Here is a 22275-nt window from a genome sequence, read left to right on the forward strand (position 1 = left end):
ATATACATGGGCACAAACCGTAAATAAATAGGAAATAAATCCCGTGGATGTGGTGACAGCAGCCCCCAGACAGATCTGTACAAATTGCCTTTTACAAATAAATAACATTATATCAGGGTTTATGGGCTTCCCTGAGATGGGCACAGGCAGCGCTGTAAATACTGCAATGGCATTAATTAGGCAAAAGGCAAAGCCATAAGGATTTTCTTGGGGCCCACAACATGGCTCTGCTCTACGACGGCAGGACAAGATGAGGAAGAGGAAAGAAATATAGTCTGGCATCCCCAAGCAGTGGGAAGCACCGCTAGAAAAGGACATTTTCCACCATATGTCATGCCAAAGGGTCACAGAAACCCAAGTTAATCAGATCCCCGCTTAGCTCTTCCAGCAGCGAATGTCTTGGCCAAATCGTTCTGCCTCAGTTTCCCCCCTGTGCTACATGAATAGAGAACGCTGAAGAGCTACTTAACAAAACCAAGTATCTAATTCACTGAAGATGTTTAAGTGCCTTGAGATTTCTGAAGGATCTGCTATAGGAAAGGCATTAATTTAAATATCTAGTGGCATAGAACATAATGCCAGGCAGATTTTATTCCATTCTTTTATAATAGCTTAATAATCCTCGAAATAGTTTCATTGTTAATACTCCTGTTGTGTATTTTATTATGGCTTTTCAAATTGTAAAGTAAGGTAAACACTCCACATTTCTCTAGCACCTACCAAAGCGCTTTTCAGAAATAATTACTTAAGCTCCACAAACACCCGCGTGGGGGGACCCTTCCTATTTAGACAGGAGTGCATCATCCCCCTTTTCAGCCAAAGCCACCCAAGATACTCTGAGCTGAACAGCAGCAAAATGCACTCTCCTCCCTCCTCCCCCAGGCTTTCATTACCAGTTATTGTCTCCTCTCTTTAAAGATCCACTGATTATGATGAACAAAAGGAGCAGCTTGCCTGGCCCTGCTGCAGCCCCGCTCCCGCCAGCCCGTGGCTCTGCAGATACGTCGGGCTCCAGCGCCAAGAGCAGGGCACGGGCAGGGTACCAACCCCTGACCCTCACCCAGATGGCCGCAGAGCAACAGGCCGCAGGCAGACACCGATACATCCTCTGTCAGGAGATGAAGGAGACAGCAAATTTTCAACTATGAAAATTCCATGGCTATTAAAGGCTGTCCACACCCAGAGAGCAGGGTACACATCCCCTTTTCCTTCTGCTCCTTGTGACTGTAAGGCTACTGATGCTCCTGTAGCTTCCCACCTATGCATCCCCGGCACACACCTACTGCTGCATTTATTGCAGAGCTCCACGACATTTTGCGCATCTGCCATTGCACCCGTTATCCCCAACCCAAAGATGCAGAATGGAAGGACTAGAGGCGGCAGCGGCTTGTCCAAGCTCACGGAGGAACCCTGAGGTCTAAGCAGGAGACTGAAGCTCAAATGCAAACCTGAGTTTAACACGCTATTATCCTTTTTTTGGGTTAAGTTTTAGCCATTCATACTTGCAAGCTGGGAGGTCCTGTGGCCAATATGCCACAGCTGAGATGGTGGGATCTTCCAGAGCAGACACAGGCTGAGCTAATAAGGACAAAATAAAAACTCAGAGGAACGGGAACCATCAATTAGCAAACCATCCTTAAAAGCACAGCAACACCAGTGCTATAGCAGGGTAAGAATGAGAGATGTTCAATTCATAGGTAAATCTCAGCCTGACACAGGAGAAAAAGAAAAAAAAAAAAAAAGAAACAATCACATTTGGGGAGAAAAATGAAAAAAAAGAGTAAAGTCTTCTAAGGACTACAGTGAAAACCACACTCCCCCCCCCGAAAATATACAGAAAGAAAAATGCAAGATCAGCCAGAGTTACTGATGAAGAAGCTCCAGGGTATAGTCAGTTATTGAAGTTTTGCAACATAAAGCTTAAATTTTATTTTTTTTTCCTAGAAAAAGAGAGGAACAAAGCATCTCCTTCCTCAAAAGTTAACAACTGTGCGACATCATCTCTGCATTGTCTCCCTGTTTTATCACCACAGTACAGTGCTGAGCAGATTCCACCCCAGGGCAGACACAAAACCACAGGGCCACGGTTTCTAATTATACCCTCTATTCTCAGGGAAATGGTTTATTTATTAGCTCTTTGAGCTTCCCTTTCATTCATTCTCAGTCCCAGTACCAGCGGCAGCGAGGGGCTCTCGACAAGAGAAAATTTATTAGGTTTTCTCTATTCTCCACCTTCCCTGGTCTGCAGTCTCCCACCCAGCCTCTCCCTCCTCTCCCCCATTCAGCATTACAGGCAGTCTCATCACTTTTAATTCAATAACTTGCAGTATAATTACTCCGTAATAACACTATTATCTTAACATTTACTCAGCAGCTGTGATCCCCTTACAGCGAGGCAAGGAGGGAGAGGCGAAGGGATTCTCCGGGGAGAAGCCACGGGGAGAGACGCCTTCCTGCAGGAGAAAGGCCCAAAAATAAACCCCAGCCGGAGATGGAGATGCTGCGGCAAGGAATATGAGTGGGGTGAGTCCATCCATTTTATCTCCCTTTCATCAGAATCTGGCAGGTTTTGCATGCGGAGGAGAGACACCAAAGGGACGCCGCGTACGCACAGCCCCAGGTCTGTAATTCCACAGAAGCCATTTAAACAAACACTGCGCTTCATAACCTCCCTAAAAAAAAAGCCTGCCATGAGGAAAACGGACTAAAAATGGGGGTAGGCAACAGCGAAAGGCCCACTGAAGGGTACAACTGTGCTCCATGTTACAGGAAACAGGATCATCTCCTGCACAAGTCATCTATTTAAATACAAGTATTAACCACTTGTACATTATCCCAGCTATCACTCACTACAAAGCCCAGTTTAAATTTTTACTCCAGCAACCCCTCAGAAAGAGAGGTTCTCCACATCTCACAACAGCACATCTGGTAAACAGGGTAAGAAATTCTTCTAAAGCCGTAGACTAAAACGCAAATAACTTGTGCGGCAAATGAGGCAGGGAACAGCCTATTTAATATCAGACACAACCAACTCCAAGCTTGCCTAGAAAGGCAGGATTTCAACCTACAAGCCTTACCTAGCTTTTACAAAGAGCTCGGGTGTTGGCACCTTTTGCCTCCTTGCTGTGGTTTTATTTTCTGTGATATTTAAACAAACAAGCCCACTGCATACTTACGCAGAAATGTTCCTACATGCACCATAGAAAGAGCAAGTTACTACAGCCCCTGCTTAAGCCAGCATGATTTCAAAGCCTACAAGGTGAGCTCAGGTTCACACAGATATCAGATCCTGAAATCACACCCGAAACTCAGTACAAACACCAGCGTTAAAGAATAATTCACACTATAATGTATCTGTTTCATACACATGCTTTAGCAAAGGGGTAAACACAGTTTATTTTGATTGATTATCCATCGTGTAATGCAGAGCTGTAATTCCATCAAGCCATCAAAGCGATTCAGCAATTATATAAATCACGGGAGGAACGTGCAAAAGATTTGTTGTTAGAAACTCAAAATGGAATTTCCTTATATTACATTGCTGCATATTGGCTTGTTTTTTAATAATGCACAGTCAGATTATTTTGGTTTCAAATTCGTTTACATGGCCCTCTCATACACCAATTCACTGGTTACTGCCAATGACAGATCTCATCAACATTAATAAGACATTTTTTGCTGCCTTCCACTCTCAGAAAATTTCCAAAGCAAATGAAGACTGAAATGCAGGGGACGTGATGAAAATCACACCCTGTGCCATATAACCCAACCTCTCAGAAATGGCTGCACCTCCATAATCCCAACCATGTGTAATTCACACGGACGAGGAGACTTCCCACTTTCTGCTGGGATATGACAAAGGATGCTACTGGGAGCCCCTGATACAGCTCAGGTTTCGTTATTTATAATGTTATAGAAACCCTTTACTACTGAATAGATCTTGTGTGTGGACATAATTATATGTATATGCATTATCATAATTAAATCTACAATAAAGTAAGACAGTTTATGATGCATTATCCAGAAACTGTTATTGAGTTTTTACACCTATTTAGTTCTAATTTAGTAGAAATGACAACCCCAAGCTCTAGGACATTCCCAATGGAGACAGCTGCTTTAGGAGGCTTAACTCCCTGTATATTGCCGCCTCATTCCTCTCCTACGTGACTGCGATCCCAAGCACTGGGGCAGAGGAGAGCCCCTGCAGAGCTCTCCAAAGCTCATCCTCTTCCAGCCCAGAAGAGTAGCAAATCCCAAAATCCAGGCGAAATGCACCAAACTTGCAGCCTCATTGATGCTGGTGTCAGTGGGCTCTGGCTCAACCGTATCTGCCCAATCTCAGCTGCAGAGACCAGCCCTGTCTGAGACACAGCCCAGCTCCTGCATGAAAAAAAAAATCATTACAGATTTGTACAAGTTGATGGCAAAACTCTCCTTGCCTTCAGTGACAGCGGATGTCATCTCACTGCTCTGCTCTACCAGCCCAGCAGGGAACTGCCCAGGGAGAACACCACTGCAAGTCACCATGATTATTTGCTTTTGCCTTTTTTTGTCTTTAAAGATAAAAGGAAATCCAACCACTCTGCTTGAATTGTGGGCCCTAAATCAGTATTCATAACCTGCTTTTTAGAGTTTGTTTGGTTGGTTGTTTTTTTTTGGGGGGGTGGGTGAGAAGGAAAGAAAAAGCCATGCAGAACTGCACACTGAAAAGCCACCCAAGAAAAACCGAAGCAGCACTAAACGTTGTGCTATTAAGTGAGAAAAGACTACAACTTTGATGTGACACTTGGCTGTTTGCTGGCACTATAAACTATTGCACACTAAAAAAGTTTGTTAAATGCTCCATAAACTTTAACACATTGCTGAAACACGTCAAACCGAGAATTTTATTTGGCTATCCACAAAGCCATGCTTCATAACAGGCAAAGAACAGCAAATGCATATTTTTCTGTAGAAACTACCAGCATGTTTTAATTTCTAGAGTCCAAATCAATGAAATTAATACAGGCAGACTTAAGAATTCCCTGAGAAGAAAGCACCCATGCCAGGTCTGCTTTAGGAGGACAGCTGAAGCCTCAAAAAATGATGGAGTCTTTGGGGTTCATCCCTCCTCTGGTACCTCTGACCTTTATATTTTAAGAAACAACCAACTCCTGGACATCAGGGAGCACCCAGAGAGCAGTGAAGCACTAGAAGAGCTCCACAAATTGCAAGTGGAGTTGACGCTTCATCTTTTCTACGTATCTGCCTAGACTTGCATTTCCAAAGCTATTCCAGGAGCTCTAAACCAGGGTACCAGCCAAGAAGAAAAAACACATCTTTAGAAACATAATCCTCAAACATTTTAATACTAATGTTCATTCCTCGTCACAAAGAAAACCATGTATTTCTCATGATTTTGCCATTTTTCCCCCAAAGCAGGAGGGAAGATGAGCAACTCCCCAAAGGGGCAGCAAGGTGTGAAGCACCACAAGCCACCCACAACTCCCATCGTGTTCATCTCCACCAAAATTTCACACTAGACCTGAGATGCTTTCCAAAGGAATATTTTTGTCCAATGAAACTTGCTGAAAACCCTAAAATCCACTAGCTGTCTTAAGCATCATTGGCTTTGCATAAAACCTAAAGCCACTTTTAACATGTCACTCATCTTCCTTATTAAGTCTAATGGAAACCGTGTGCCACGCGGCTCCCCGCTTAGGGACAGACACAGATTTGGATGAATCACCCAGAGACAGTGAGGGACCAATATCAAACCTCCACCCTGCATCCCTGCGCCTGCACATTGAGACCCCAGGATGCAGGGGACCGAGGAGGGGCAGCCACACCCCCTCCCAGCCCAGCCCCGTACAACCTGCCCGGCACGCTGGCTGTTGCAATCTTCTGCTTTATAGCAAGCAGTTGCTCCAGCACTGGCACGAGGGAGCAGCAGGGATAGAAATTCATTTTGAATCACAACTACACCTGGGGCTAAATCATACGGATGGTGCGATTTACACATTCCCACCTCTCGGGGCAGCGCATAAAACACAGCGCAGGCCCATCATTCATTTCAGGATATTGCTCCGGAACGTGCTGTCAAGCGAGTGTTTCATGGCACACGAGCGAGGCTTGCTGCAAGGAACCGGGCACACTCAGCGAGTGGCACTCAGTGCTTTGTGTGACGCTCCACCTTCGTAAGAGAAATGGACTCCTGGTAATGGACTACAATCCTTCCTCCCCAGGAAGGCAGCGCTGCAAGCATCAAACACGTCAGGCTGGAGGCAACAGTGATTCATCTAGTCCAACACACCATCACCAGCAGCACCCAAAAGCAGACGCTTCAGAAGCATTACCTGTCTGGGTGAAGTTTTTCCCTAGCTCCAAGCCACCACTGCTTGGCAGAGGACCTGAAGCAGGACTAGATCAAGTCTGGTGGGGCAGAGACCAGACAGGAGCGCTTGCCAATGGCATTCTGCAGCATCCAAGACACCAAATCCATTAACGCTGGAGAAACGGTGGCAAAACTGAGTTCTCACTCCTTGACACATACTCAATGCAATAGGTGCAAGGCACGGATGGCACAAGAGCATTCCAAGGAGAACAGGAACCGTAAGATACTACAATACAGGGATACTGCTGGGGAGACTGGAGCCTTCCTGCCTAGCGGGGCTCGTCTCCAGCAGGAATTAACCCACCTGGGAAGCCTGGAGCAGCCTGAATTTCGCAAGCTTTCCTCCTGCCTGCGCACTTGGGGCTACAGCCTTCAGCCTCAGCGCAAACCCAGGTCTTGGTTAGTGAAATAATCCTTTGAAATCAAGCAGCTCCCATTTCACAGAACAACACAGCTGTTCACTTCCCTGCATGTGTTTTTACAGTGAGTTCTTCCCTCCTCTCCCCCATTCAAATAAACACATTTTCAGGATGGCAGTCATAATTTTATACCTTATTTTTCATTTTCCTCTTTTCAGACCAGTGTTTCCAGGCTTTCCAACTTCAGAAACCTTGCAGGCACAAGGCTTGCTGCATTACCATGGCCCTTAGCCACCACTTTGTTCAACACAGAGAAGAAATCAAAATTCAAACAGCAGTTCCACAGCCTTGACATTATGGCTACAGCAACATAAGGAAAGACAAAAGATCCACCGGTTCAAACCCTCCAACACTCCTCAGGTGTCTCATGTTTCACAGTACCTCCTTCAGCTCAAACCCAAAGTTTCCTTCATTACAGATTAATTTCCTGCTCCTCCCCACCCCCAATTTTCTTGAATTCTGCTGGAAAGAGGGAAAAAAATCACCCAGAAGGGCTTATTTTACAACACGAGCACGAAGCTCCCTGCCTGGCTGGGGCCTTGCCTCCACTGTACATTGCCCGTGTCTGGCAGGAGGAAAGGAGCTGTGTGCGGGGCGGCTGGACATCCCTCCCCACGCGAAACAAACCCAGTCCTGAACAAAACCAACGTTTATGACGCACTTGTGTGCACGTGTAGCCCCCAAAACATGAATCAAAGGCCTGAAAGTGCCTCCTGGAGAGCCAACTTCCCTGCAGCAGCATTTCCAGGAGGCAAAGCCAGCAGACGTTAAATTTTCTGGGCAGTTTTTACACGTGGACTTGATCCTCAAACACGGTGCTGGTCGGAGATTGGATTTCACTGTGGCTATTCCTCGAGGTCCCCATTTCGGCCAGTTCCCAGCAGTTCTCACCACTATGCAAACCCTCCTGCTCTCGAAGGCAGGCAAGCAACAGGGTATTTCCACCCACGCATGGACACTGGCTGGCAGAGCACTCCAGGGAAGGACCATGCGATGCATCCCGGCGACATCCCCAGGAGGCTGGTCCTACTCCAAGAAAAATAGCAATTTTTCCCTTTCCAAACCATAGCGTATTGAAGCATCTGCCCTCAGGGGAGGCTTTTAGAAAACAGGATTTTCCTTTCTACTCCTTCACTCAATGAGATGGGGCAGAAGATATCCCACATCCCCCTCCTCCTCCGGCTCAAAAGCTGTTGATTCCCAGTGCAGCCCATTTGGTGACCATGGGGAAAGACGGATGGACAGGGACATGCAACTACCCAGATCCTGTAACAGAGCATGGGGAGAAGCTGCTGCGCGCTTCCTTAAGTAAAGGATGAAGTTTTAATTTTAGCTGATCTCTGGGGAGAGAAGGTTATTGAATCCATAGGAAGCAACAGGGAATGAACTAAGTGACCCTGAGGCCAGGCGCAAGCCAGCAGAATTCCCAAGGGTTACAAAGCTGGAGGGACAGACCAGCACCAGATTTGCTGTGGATTTTTTTCATCCCCTGCTTCAGACACACACACATTTCCCTTGTGCTGCCTTACAGAGCAGACAAATGTAATTTCTTTGGGAAAACTGGAAAGACTATTTTCTTCCCAAACCTTCCTCCTCTCCAAATCCTCCCCCCCTGCAGCTTGCAGAAAAGTGCCCCTAATCCCCAAATTCTCTCTCTACCTGCAGCAAGAGCTGAAACCCTACCCATCCCCTCCCCCAGCCCTCCAACCACACTAATCCATCAAATTCCCTGGGCTAGCAGCCCACCCCCAGCCCCGACAGCAGCAATCCTGGCACCAGATGTCCACTGACAAAGGCAGCACCAAGCATCAAAAAGCAGTCGCCCCATCACTCCTGTCCCGTTGGGGCCCCTGGGCAAAAAAAGAGTTTAAAGCGCAACAACCCACCTGCGCAAGCAAGCATCCTTCTGCTGCTGCACACCCCGGGCACCAGCGCCGGTGAGGGGCCACGGCAATGCAACTCTAACCGCATCTGAGCCCACCGAAGGGTTACAATTCCCCCTCTTGGATCAGGGATTTAAAACAGGGGTCAGTGATGGAAAATAAAAGGGATTGTATTTAAAAAAAAATAATCAAACCCAAGCAAGACATCTGTGCTCTGTCCACACAACGGCTGAAGCAGCATTAGCAACGACTTTGTTTAAATATGACTGTTGCAAGCCTCTTCCCAGCATCCTCCTCACTGCCTGCCAGAAGGATTTTGCTAGCCAAACCATGCTCCAGATTAGCCATCTGGATTATCTGTATTTGCTAAACCCAACCGCAACACCGGCCTTTAAAACAACACACCCATCTCCAGGGATTTGTTCATAGAAAGAAAAGGGGAGGGGGGATATTCTCCACTCCACATATTCAGTACCTTTTCAAATGCACTGATTTTTTACCCTTTCTTCCCTTTTCCTTCATTTGTGGGGGTTTGGTACTATTGCTTCCAGAATTAGGGCATGCTACTTACATCAGCCTCCTCTGTCAAGTCCCACTGGGCAGTTGACAGCCTCAACCCCCCATCCTTATCTCACAAATGCAATTTCAAGCTTTCCTACATTTCCTGCAGAGAAATGGGAGAAGCAACATGCCAGCCAGCACAGACCGTCCCAGCACCGCGCAGGAGGGTCAGGCTGTGTGTTCAACAGCACCGCCTGAAACCCATCCCGAAAAAAACCTGTGTTAGTGGAGCCAGCCCATGAGCAAAACCCAGCTCCCTGCCGCATGAGAGCAATGCCCTGTTTCTACAACTAATTAATTGCAACAATCTCCCCGGTTGGCTTTTGAAATGGCTCCAGCTAATGGTTTCCCCGATTTGTACGGGATGAGCACCTCTCCTCCCTCCCATACCGGAGCATCCCTGTGCCGTGGGGACAGCCCCTGCGCTCCCCAGCCACCCACACTCCCACCTCTGCTGCACACAGGGACCTGACACGACAAATCCTCCCAAGGTTGGAGGTACCGAGGCTGGGGGGAAATTTGAACTGTCATTTTCCCTACTACACCCAGCTTTAGTGCTGCTGTTACAGCATCATTTTATTTATGGTATTACTCCTGTCATTATAACGATCCCACATAAATTCCAAATACCGATTCCGTAACAATACTTGCTGCTATTATAATAATGATTCCATCTGAATGGCACAGGTGCCATTATCAGAAAATCTGTTTGTAGTAGAGAATCAGCTGTAAAAAGAGGCATTACGCCCAAATGAACTATTTTAGAATTACCATAAACAAGGGGCTAGCCTCAGTTCCCTCAGCTGCAACGCACTGCTTCCTGCCTGGCTGTAAATAGTGAGTCAAAATCAGCAGGTAAGTCATCCCGCAGCCTGGGAGCTGATGCTGGAACCAAGCACCTTGTGGCTTCCTCACATGAGTAAAACCTACCTCTGCACAGATTTTAATGAAGAATTCTCGCAATGCACTTACTAAGTGCTAACGAGAGCACTAACCGGTATAGGGAGAAATTGAAACACACCCTTACAAATCCATAAAAGAGTTATCCATAACTAGACAGGAAAGGCAGAACAGCTTCTTTAAAAACCTGAACTCACCCAAGCACGTGTCAGCTCATACAAAATTAAGGCAGCAGTCACTTTGGAAATGACAGAAGATGCACAGGAAAAATAAAGGTGTTGCAGGGTTCACTTTGATAGGTCTCCATCCCTGCATCAGCCCCTGCACGTTCACAGCTCCCAGGTGCCTCCTGATGCAGAAGGCTTCACCTACTGCAACAGTTATTAACTCCTACAAAATAGTTCTGGAAGGGCAGCTACTCCTTCAAAGAGAGCATCCAACAGATGTTTTCCCACCATCAGCATTCAAACAAACACGGTGTCTCACATTCCGCAGTCCTTAATTTTACCAGTTCATTCTTCACACCTGCAAACACAGCATGAAATAAATTCAAATGCAACAAGATTACACTTCCCTGGTGCCACAGGATGCACTGCAATCTCTGCTGAGTCCAACAGCCAAGCCTTGCATGGGAATAAAACATACTTGGGGTTCAAAAACTCTTCAAACAGAGGGCAGAGGAAGGCTTGGGGGGAATGGTAATGGGATCGAGTGCCTTTCATCTCCAGGTGACTGGTTAAAAATTCAGCCCAGGTGAGCAGCATCTACAAAGTCATTACTACACAACGACTACACAAAAGCCAGCATGAAATGAGTAAGTGGCTTCAATCCAGCTCTTCGTGGACCAGTGTCAGACAACTTGTCACTCTGACACCTGGCACCATGGGACAGACCCTGAAAAGACACCAAGGACAGGATTATGCAACCTCAGTTTTCTCCTTTACAGGTAGCTGGGTGACACTGGCACTGCTGCTCTTTTTTGGCCTGTGCCCACACGCAGCAGACAGGGACGCTAGAGCCAAAAACAGAGATACCGGCTCTATTCCTGGCATCGCTGCTGACCTGCCGCATGAGCCTGGGCAAGCCTCGCTACTGCTTCTGCCTCGTCTCTTTTTGGCTGAACGATCCAACCCCTGGCACTTCAGCGCTTTTCACTGGTCAACCCTAAAACACTTTACGGAAAGAAGTTATGCATTGCTATTCCCATTTTACAGACAAGGAAGCTAGCAGATTGCCATTTCCCCAAGGCTGTTTTTCTGGCACGCTCCTTAGAGATTAAATCTAGAGAAATAGCTTTGCCTTACAAGAATCTGTACCCACAGGCCAGATTCAACAGCTAGGGTAAAGAGGGTGTTTGAAACTTGCTGTGATCAAGGTTAAGAAACATAATAAAATACCATATCCTGCTTTTCCAGCTCTGCAGCGTAATGAGGGATTTCCTCATATACCTGCTGCAACTGTCACCTTTGCAGGAATTTAGTACCTAATACTAAATTCACTCTCTGTCTGCACACTGAACCATCAGATGGTTTATTTTGGTACCTCTACCTCCCCCAAAAAATGGTACACATCTCTTCCATGTCAGAAGTGTAATTGGGCCTTCTCTGGTTTCGACAACGTTGAAAAACTACTGCTTTGACTTTGGCTGCAGGAGGAGGTTGCAGAGCAGCTGGATGGCAGAGCAGGAGCCCTGACGTTCCTGCACTCCCTTGTTCCCACTCCGACAGGCTTTGGACTTGGAACAAGCGTACGCACTTCTCCCAGAGACGATGCACCTCTTCCTGCACTAGGGATCAACGACACAATCCACAGATGATAAAAGATAACGATACTTTCTGTTCTACTTGCCAGGTTCTTGGAACAGTAACACGAAAGGATGGTGAGCATTACAGTTTTTACCCAGGGATGAAAAGCAGAAGAGGGAAGCGCAGCCTGGGAGCTGCCACCCTCTGTGCAGCCCCTCCTCCAGCTCAGTCACAGGTGCAGGACCACCTCATTTAGCCAGAGCTGCCATCTGAGCAAGCCTTACTCACCATCTCCAAGCCCCCAACCCAACACATTCCTCCGCAAGAAGTGAGGGGGTGGCCTGAAAGGCACCAATCAACTCCAGACGCTCATTACGTTAGAGAAAACGCAAATCACGAAGAAACTGTTAAAATAGCTCAATTAGCTCAAACGCAGATTTTTCACTTCCTCCTTTTGGTGAAAAAAAAAAAAAAAACCAAACCCACCACCAACCCAAACCCTAACCAACAGTGTAAGTCTGTAAATAAATATTAGCCTTGTAAAACACCAGGGCTGACACGCACCTCTGCAGCCAGAAACAGACCAGCAGTGGATTACTGACGCACACCCAACAAACACCAAGCTAGTTATGAGAGAAGAACAATTTCCCAGCGCAGGTGGTTTGTTATTCTCAGAAAGTCTCTTTTCAACAGATGTTCCTCTTTTCCACGTGTGGCAATCCCAGCACACTAGAATTTGTGATCTCTTCTCTGTTAAGTGACGTTTTCAGGAAAAGGGAAATTAAAGAATAGCAAGATGCAGCTAAACAAAGCACAGGCTAGAGAACGCTTTTTTTTTTTAAGAGAGGAACCATAATGTTAACACTAGAAACTGCTTTTCATGTATAGTAATGATCAACTTAATCTTTAATTTTTTTTCCTTAACTGCAGGAGAGTCCTCTGCCAACAAACAATATAAATTTAAATTTAATTTCAACTGTTCCTTTAACTGCCTTGAGTCAGACCAGCTGCTGCAAATTCAAAGTTAGAGCCTTGATGTAAAAGTTACCTGCAACATAGAAGTATTTTGCCTTTGCAGAGTGAGAAAGAAATCATAAAGGGATAAAATATGTCCATTTCTCAGGAAAGTTCTAGCTACACGGTTCCCGTAACAAAATGCAGCATTTCTTTTTCTTCTCTTATGTTTCTAAAATTATGCATTTTAGAAAAATCTGCATCTTGAGCTTGAGCAGTAATGTAATGGCTAGCAAGCAAGTCACATAGAACAGAGAAAGCCAGTTATATTTTAATCCTGGGAACCAAGCACAGCAGTTGTGCAATGTTTACAGTGAATAAATTCTGTACGTTACTCAAACGCCCAAAGCCCGAGTCCAGCCCCGAGCTGTGGAGAGCATCCTGCAGGCGACTGCTGCGGACCAGAGCTACCTTTCACTCATTAAAAAATAAAAGGCATTTTCCAGTATGAAAAAAAAAAACAACCAAAAGGTAGTAAAAGGGGTAACTTGAAGAAAAAGTATGAGCTGGCGAGCCGGCCCTCTGCAACGCGGCGAGCGCTCCCCGCACAGCCGGGGATGGGGGGCTGCACTCGGTGTCCTGTTCCGCAGCAACTCTCTGCCAGGAGCCCCGGGCTGGGGGAGGGGGAGGGGGAGAGGGGGAGGGGAGGGGGGGGGGGGGGAGAAGGAGGGAGAAAGAGGAGGAGGAGAAGGGGGTCCCTGCGCATCGCGGCCCCAGCCCCAGCCGCGCTCCCCTCCACCCAAGCAGCGCTCCCCATTGCCCCCCAGCTCACAGGCCAGGCCCGGCCCGGCCCCGCGCAGCCGCTCAGAACCGGGTGCCTCCACACGCATCCATCAGTGCGACCCGGCCCCGCCACCCCCGGCCCGGCCGCCCCCCCCCCCCCCCCCCGGCCGCCCCCGCCGCTCCCCCAGGCCGCGGGCCCGTCCCACACGGGGCGCCGGGAGGGCCGGGCCGGGCGGGATGCTCCCCGCAGGAAGGCGCTCCGGCGGGGGAGGGGGCGTGGAGGGGTGTGCTTCCCCTTCTTAAAAATGAGTACAAAAATAAAATTTTAAATCAAACCGACTGTGCGGAGTCTGGTGCCGGCGGGGCTACGGGCCGGCCCCGGGCCGAGGGGACCCCCGGGAACGCGGGGCAGGCACTTACCGGGAGGGGCCCGGCCGTCCCACCCGCGCCGCCCTCGGCGCCTACGGACCCACGGGCGCCGCGACCCCGCCGAGGAGCCCCGCCGCGGCCCGGGCGGGGGGAGGCGGGGCCGGGGCGGGGCCGGGCCGCGGGGCCCACCCGCACCGGGGGAGCGGGGCCGGGGGAGGCGCCGGGGGGGCGGCCCGCCAGGCCCGGCCGGTGCCCCCCTCAGAGCGCCCGGCCACGGGGTCACTCACAGCCCGGCCCCGCACTCCTCACCCGGTGCCCCCGGAGCTGAGCCTTTGGGGTGCCCCCGCCTCCGGCCTGGCCCCGGGGTCACCCCAGCCTGGTCGTTCAGGCTCTCCCGGAGCCTGCCCTTGGGTCCTGCCTGGGCTTTGGGGTCCATCCCCGCGTGCCTGGGCCCTTTGGGGTCCATCCCCCCATGCCTGGGATCGCTGGGGTCCTTGCCCCCCCCCCCCCAGCCCACACAGTGCTCCCCCAAAAAAGAAGCAAGAGAAGTTCCCGTCCCCCCTCCAACCGGGGCGCACCGCCGCTCCCCCCAGCACCCCCAGCCATGCCACCGCTGGCAGCGCCTGCCCGATGGGGAAACTGAGGCAGCACAGCCAGCACATGCACCCCATCCCCTCCAGCCAGCAGCACCCGGGGGGTCTACCCTCAGCAGACGCCACCCAAGCAGGAGCTGGGGCTCCCCCTGAGCCCCCCAGACCCCAGGCACAGCGCAAAATTCGGAGCACGGGGCAACCTGGAGGGGCCGCATGCCGGCCCGGCGCAGAGCCAAAAGGGAAGGGGCAGCCAGGATAACCCCCGCCCTGGGATTTTTGGCAATACAAAGCCCAGCACCACTCATCGGGTTCTGGCTACCTTGGGCGGGGCTCTAGGATCAGAGAAACTCTCACCTCCCAACACTTTAAAAAAAATAAAAAAAGAAAGAAAAGAAAACCCAACAATAAAAGGCACAACCTTCTTCATTTATTTTTCATGGAACTCTACAGACGTGCAAAGCTCTCGCAGCCATCTGTAAAGAGAGAAGGTAATTCCTAGCCTGAGGACTTCATAGTTTAAATAAGATATAAACGCTGCAAGAGAGGACAGTGAAGAGGAAGGCGAGAGGGGTTTGCAACAAAAGGGTTTCTTCAGCGAGAGATTAGGATATCACCATTCTATGTATACATCTTTGCATTGACTCTATATAGGATTTCAGAGTAGCTCTGTTATCTCTGGGCAGGAACAAAACACTCTGTACTTGCTCTCTTCCAAATAACACCAAGAAGCTGGAACCAAACAAAACAAAACAAAAATCACAACAAAATTCCTTCTCCTCTCGATTTTGCCTTTTTTTTTTTTCCCCACCCCCACCACCCACCACAGAGAGATATTTTGCTTTTGGGGGTTTTGGGGGTTGGTTGGTTGGGGGGGGGTGTCTGTTGTTTTTTTTCTTTTTTTTTAAAGCTCAGGGTTGAAAATCCTTGGTCACTTGGGAATTCTCCAAGCCAGCGACTGTAGCAGGGCAGAGCGCAGAGAGGCTCTTGGCTGGCCCCAGCGCAGAGGGCTGTGCTGGAGCATGTGCCTGGGAGAAGGAGGGGGGGATGCAGGGGGCAAAGGAGGCCACATACATTTTTAGATGAAAAAAAACCCACCAAAAAAAAAAAAAAAAAAAAAGAGAAGAAAAAAAAAGCACCACCAAGGCCTGCCTGGCGCGCACGCCAGCTCTGGGGGCTGGGAGCGGGGGAGCGCGAGGAGGAGAAAGGCTGGGTGGATGGAAGTGAGGATCCAGATTGAAAACAGATGGGATTTTTCTTGCCAACCTGACATCCGAGACCGCGGGAGGCGGGGTAAAACTTCCCCTTCGGAGAGGCTGGCAGCCAAGAGATATGGGGGGGACGGGGTGACCCCAAAAAAATCCCAGTTTGGTTTAAAATACCTTCTCGCTCCCTCTCGCTGGGGCTGCAGGGCTGGCAGAGAGGCCCCCACTGGAGCTGGGTTGTTTTTAATACTTTGAGAGGTTTGATTTTACCATTAAGTGTCTGATTCATCTGTTCCTGCCTGCTGGAGCTAAGCCCAGCCTGGCAGCTAATACTTGCCCCTAAGCGACATTTTAGGGGCATTTTGCACCCTCACAGATCTCTCTGGATACACACAGGAGAGAAACCTGCATCCATGCACTGCGATGACCCCGCACACACCTTCGCCCTCCCGCATGGCACACATCAACCTGCAGCTAAACACGGGCCACAGCCTCTGCCCAGGGACGAGCTGGCACCGGCAAACCCGAGCCCTGCAAAGATCCACATTGCCACGTAAAGGAGGCACCACAAACCGTGGGAGGACCTCAACATCTCCTGGCACAGCCCTGGGCACCTGAGCTGGCAGACCCCAGAAGCCCAAGCTGCCCAGGTTTTAAAAAGCTGCAAACAAATGATGCCACAACCCTGAAGTGACGTAGCGGCAATGCACCCGGGAGGAAATCTGTGGTTGAAGCAGCTGCCGCTTGGAGTCGCGTCTCCCACTTCACCCCTCCATCCACGCACTCCACACTTCAGTTGCAAGAGGCACCGGCTGGTGCAGATCCCACCTGGTCCGCAACAGAGGTGGCACAGGGGTCCCTGGTGACACGGGGACACAGTTGCCACACAAGTCCCTGTGCTGAGCACTGCATTTTGGAATAAAGATTGCCGCAGGAGAGCAAAAGGCTCAGGGTGTGCGTAAGCTGCTACCCGACATACATCAAGCGACTGGCAAAGCCATCCCTCTGGCAGAGCATGGGCATCCTCCCCAGCCTGGCAGGGATGTGGGGTCCGTGGCCCCCTCCCCAGGATTTCACAACTACTTTACAAACCAGAAACAAAAAGTTAATGGTGTGGGCTTGACCACATATTTTCCAGGGGCTCTGGGAGACTGGCTCTCCGCAAGCCAGCTAACACACACTCTTTTCATTCAGCGCTTTAAATACCCAATTGTGTCTGTTTTCAGCACGCTCATTTTTAGCATTTTAATGATATGGTCCCCGGCTCTCACCCTCCTTGGATTGGCCGCAGCATGGGGTTTTTTCTTCTTTCTTTTCTTTTTTTTTTTTTTCTTTCTCCTTTTTAACATCTTGCAGAGCATGAGGGGAAGGGGAAGGGGGTTAGCAAGAGGTCACACATTTCTCCTAATCCAAGTGTTTTTCCAGCAGGCAGAGGGTCCTGCCGGGGACAAAGGAAAACCAGCCCCTTCGGCTGCCTGTTGGCTGCAAGTGCTGCACCTTCTGCTGGGGGTCCCCAGCGCAGGACGGGCACGCTGCCCTCGCTGGCGCGCTTCAGGAAGGTGCACGATCCAGGCACACTTCCCACGAGAGACAGTGACCCACCCCCACACCACGGCACAGCCAAACCCTCACTCACCACAACCCTCCCTGGAAGAAAGGGATTGGGGTTTTCCACTGCAATCGCTTTCCCTTTTTCCCCTGTGGCCAGAACCTTCCCCCAGCCCCATCGGCAGGATTTTGCTCGGCTGCACCGCTCTGCTTGCAGCTGGGCAGAAGACCGCATTTGCAGGCAGGACCCATCACAGAGCATGGATCGCAGCGCGGGCACAGCACCGGCTCCCAGGGTCGCACTCAGGCAACCCGGGTGCCTGCACCCACCTCATGTCCCCCCACTCACGGCCTTGGCCTGTTAGAGCAGCTCTGATTATTCCACTGGAAAGCTCCCAAAGAGACTTTGGACGTGTTAGAGCCCAGAACAAAGACTCCACCAGGAACTACAGGGAGCCCTGAGACACAAAAGCACCACGGGACCCCCAAATCCCATGACCTGGGGCTGTCCCAGGAGCCTCCCTGGATGTGGCACCACACTGTACCACCATGCTGTACCACCTCCCCGGCACAAAGCAGCCCTAAACCTATATGGCAGCTGCTGATTTCAAACAGCCGGCTGCAAAACTAACCCCAGCTTCCCCACCAGCTCTCAAGCCACTCGCTATGCTGCCTGGAGTGCCCATGGAGAGGTGCTGGCTTGGCCCTGGGTACACGGAGGTCTGTCTTGCTCTGCATCACAGGCAGCCATCACTGCACTGACACAGCAAAGCTGCTTCAGGTTCAGGGCCAACCCAACCCTGCTCCTAAATGAGCCTGAGCACCCCGCGCATCCCGGTTGTGCAGACAGAGCCGAGGAGGCAGCAGGAAACGTGCGACGGCACCAGAGAAGAACCAAAATTGCAGGTCCTACCTCCATCCCTTAGCTAACATCACCATTCCCCCCCTTCCTCAAGCACACTCAGCCCTACTTGCTTGTGCACGTGCTGCTGTCACCCAGCTCTTGGCCAAGGCCAGCCCTGAGGAATGTCTTTTTCCCCCATCCTCACCACACCACATCAATATTCAGCATTTTCCCCATCCCCTCTCCCCAAACACATCACACCCTTCTTCACCCTTCGCGGAGTGCTTCGACATCAGCCACTCAGCAGATATATTTTTTTTTTCCACCAAGTAATATCGAAATGATATTTATTAAATTTGCTCTCTAAGTCCCTCAATCTGCTCCATAATACAGTGAATCTGCGAGGTGGTTTCACTGATCCCGCCTCAATGAGACCAGATTAACAGAGATGATCCCGGCTTTGCGGCTCCCTCGTCCCGGGGAGGGTCAGAGGTTGTGTAGAGAGGCAAAACCTGCTGGCAGCGCCGCACCAGAGGAAATCATGTGGCCTCTGAACATGATTTCTGAGGTTAATTCCAGGTGGGAAGGAGGGAGCACTCAAGAGTGGACACGCAGCAACTTTTCAGTCTTCAGAAAACCCGTTTGGCTGTTTATTTCAGCCTCTTTTGCTATTATCTCCCTCCTCAAGTGCATTGATTGCACCTGCCCCCACCCTGCTCCCCAGCAAGAAGCCCATTAAATCTAAAGTTAGCTCCAGAAACGTTCATCAGATCCATTATCTCTGCATTCAGCTAAATTATGAAAATCATTACGATAAGGAGGCATGGAGCCTATTAGTTTCCTGGAGAGGATGCTTTACAATTTTTTTCCTTCTGCTTCCACATTTAATTACCTGAACTTTCATAGTATTTAATTCCATTTATTAAACCTTTAATATATAAAAACCAAAATAACAACAACAAAACCCACTGCTGGTTGCCTTTAGGAAGAGCCCAGAGCCAGGGCATGGAGCAGCCTCTGCTTCCCCCATCCCCTTCCCTGCTCAGGTTGCATCCTGCAGCCACACACGGACCCTCGCCAGTGAGCTGCAACTGTGCTCATGCAGGATGCATCCATTAATTACAAAATTAAGGATATGGCCTGGGGTCCATGCAAAGGGAAAGGGAGCAGTGCCAGGCCAGGGTCCTCCCATGGGGTCCCCCCAGCCGGGCTGGCCCCCAAGCCAGCTGCCGAGAGCTTTGCTACAACCTGGAGGAAGGACACCAAAAGCAGCAGGGTTGTGGAAATTCAGTTTTTATTTTTTTTTCTAAAATTGCAGGAGCACAGTTTAATCCGCAATGCCACCACACCCAGAAAGCCCTCACAGGGCCAGTATTCCCACAGGTACACACACAGGGATCCTTGCTTGGTTATTGGTGTTATTTTTTTCGGACAGATGCTATTTTAGGACACGGATAGCAAGCCTATGGAAACAGCGAAACCCTCACACACTTCAAGCAAGGTCAGTCTGAAGCATTAGCATCTCCCTGGCTGCATTTTGCCTTCCCAGAGATGTTATTTAGCAATCTTGGTTACTATTAGAGCAGCATCTAAAATGCCCTTATCCCATAACATCAAATAAGCTGTAACCCTCATGCCGGGCTGTCTCTGCCATCTAAACAGGACAGAAACCAAAGAGTAAAACCAAAACCAGAGGCAGAGCCAGGGAAGAGCTTGGCACAGGGTCACCACCATGCCATGCGTGGAGGGGAAGATGCCAAGCTCAAGCCCAGCTGGTCCCCAAGACCACCACCACCCCAGGGCTGCAGATCCACATCCCTGGGAGTGCACAGGCACTCCCATATACAGCATCACCCAACACCTCCTTGCACGAGATTTCAATGTTTTGACAATTCAGGGACCACTAAAACTTTTCCCAAGAAGCTGCGGACGGTCGTGGAGCCCCTCATGAGCCGTTCATAGACCCTTTTCCCTAGCACTTGCAAGGCACAGTTTGCAAACGCCGCTGCCTTCAGGCCTGTCTCATCATGCATCCAAACAGGGCCCCACAGCTCGGAGCAGCGCAGTTTCTTCCCATCGACATCTCTTACAGGATTAAACCTCAAACTTGGCCTGCGTTTTGCATTTGGTTTTTAAATCAGGAATCACTCTGGAAAAGTAGCACCAGGAAGAAAAAAACAACTTGCTAAAGTGTTCCCCACAGCATATCCACATACTTTAATATAAAAAAGCTGCTGCTAATTTAAAAAACAAATGTTTAAGCAATCAAGCATGTTTATTTAATTTGTCCTTTCTGTGCCAGAGAAGGCCCCAGTCGCACGCAGTGGCTGCCACACGGTGTTACCGGGAGCGCTCATGGCGAGGTCCCCGCACACTGGGATGGGAGCAGCTTGGAGCCCCAACACAACCCGGCCCTCAAAGAGGAGATGGGCTCCTCCTGGCCCCCAGGAGAGGGTGTCTTGGGGTAGTCCAGCCTCAGACCTGCCACTCCGAGATGAAAACAGACATCCAGAGCCGAAGGACAGGACTTGGGATTCAACCTGTCGCTTACACCCAGCATGAACCAGATCATCTCTGTTCCTCCAAGAGCAGTGACATTTTAGCTCGTTTGCCATCACTGCAGGCTAATGTTTTTTCACTAAAATGACCACGTATCGTTCTGCTTGCAAAGAGGTGCAGGATGCACAGAGACAGGTACTGGGGAACCCAGAGCCCCACAACAAACCTTGCTGGAAAGGGGCAGGGGCTGCCTGGCCATGGTGAGACACCGCTGACCAGGGGTCCTTTCCACCCATGGGAGCTCACCACCAGCAGCTTAAAAATACAGCTTGCACTCCATTTAATTTAAATTATCTGAACACAGATCAACTCTTGATTTAAATATTCAGTGGTGCCGAGACAGGACCCATGAGCCATCTGGTAAGTGGGTTGGGAGCTTCATCCCCCACCAGGGAGCTCACCCTCAGCTCACCGGCCGCTTCGTCCTGCCTCATGGCCACGTTCCCCAATTAGCGCCAGCCACGGAGCCTGCATCTCTTACGGCAACCGTAAACTCGAAAGGGACTTTCCCCCCCTCTTCCCGAAGCCTTGCCAGCAGCGAGCTAAATCCAGATCTGCTCTTCACACCCACCCACAAGCTGGGGCAACCAGCAAAGGTTCATTAGCAGGAGGAGCCACGCTCCTCTTGCTTTGAACATGAAAGCAGCCTGAAGGGGGGTATTTTGTGGGGGAGGAGAATATTCATCAAAAAAACCCCACCCCAAAACATGGAGCGGCACACACGGCCTTCAGCCTCCTTGATGCCAACAGGGCTCCTGTGGACAAGGTTAAGGATGGAGCGTTACCAAACCAGGCAGGGGGGAGAAAGGTTTTTCTTCTCAAGCCATCTCTCAAGAGACCTCTGTCCACTCGAGCTGTGGGATGGGAGCGTCTACCTGCCTAGCTTTCCCTCTGGCCCCCACACCAGCGTGTTTGGGGCTGGCTCTTACACTCACAGCCATTTAACCTGCCATTTACATAGTTAATATTCCACAAAAGCAATGCAATACACACACAGCCCTACACCAGTAAACAAAGAGCCCCATCTCCCAGCTGGGCAAACCCTCCATTTCTCTTGACACGGGAACCTGAACTGTTATCACTTGGCGTTAAATATCCCTCAAATAAATTGGCCAGGAGGAAAACTTCAGGGAGACGCAACAGCGGCAGATGGACAGCAGCCTCCCAAAACTGCATCCAGCTGTGGGAGGTCCCTGCCACCAGGCTGCAGGAGTATTTTGGATGCCACTGAACACAGGGGCTCAGTAGGGGACACACAACACTTGGTGTCCATGGGGGTTTGCTCTGCAGAGACAAGATCCAGAGGTGAGGATGCTCCTTCAGCCTTCCTGCACCATTAACTCTGCAATCAAGAGATTCTGGGTGCTTCCACAATGCGGTGCTTTATTCTCAATGTCAGAAGCCAAATGTTTTTTGGTTAACTTTGAAGAGCCAACACGGAGTAGCCAACAGCCCCAAGGAGCCAGGTAACATTGGCTGCTGCTTTAAGCGAATCATCAGTAGCCCAAGGGAAGCTTGGTCTTCCTAAGTTCATGGCTGTCC

The 22275-nt window shown here is 50.0% G+C and overlaps 1 protein-coding gene across 9 annotated transcripts in view; it reads right to left on the minus strand.

The window, feature by feature from the left end:
* The window catches only part of PTPRS (protein tyrosine phosphatase receptor type S), a 162485-nt gene that overhangs the window by 122202 nt on the left and 18008 nt on the right, over nucleotides 1-22275 (minus strand). The window contains exon 1 of one of the 9 annotated variants that reach the window (XM_055708132.1): nucleotides 14039-14161. The exons of 7 other annotated variants lie outside the window; for them this stretch is intronic. The gene's annotated coding sequence lies outside the window, so the exon portion shown is untranslated. Of the gene's footprint in view, nucleotides 1-13958; nucleotides 13981-14038; nucleotides 14162-22275 lie in introns of those variants that run through there. One more of the 9 variants, XM_055708134.1, reaches the window with a different exon arrangement.

Source organism: Falco cherrug, chromosome 4, assembly GCF_023634085.1.
Source record: "Falco cherrug isolate bFalChe1 chromosome 4, bFalChe1.pri, whole genome shotgun sequence".
Taxonomy (NCBI): domain Eukaryota; kingdom Metazoa; phylum Chordata; class Aves; order Falconiformes; family Falconidae; genus Falco; species Falco cherrug.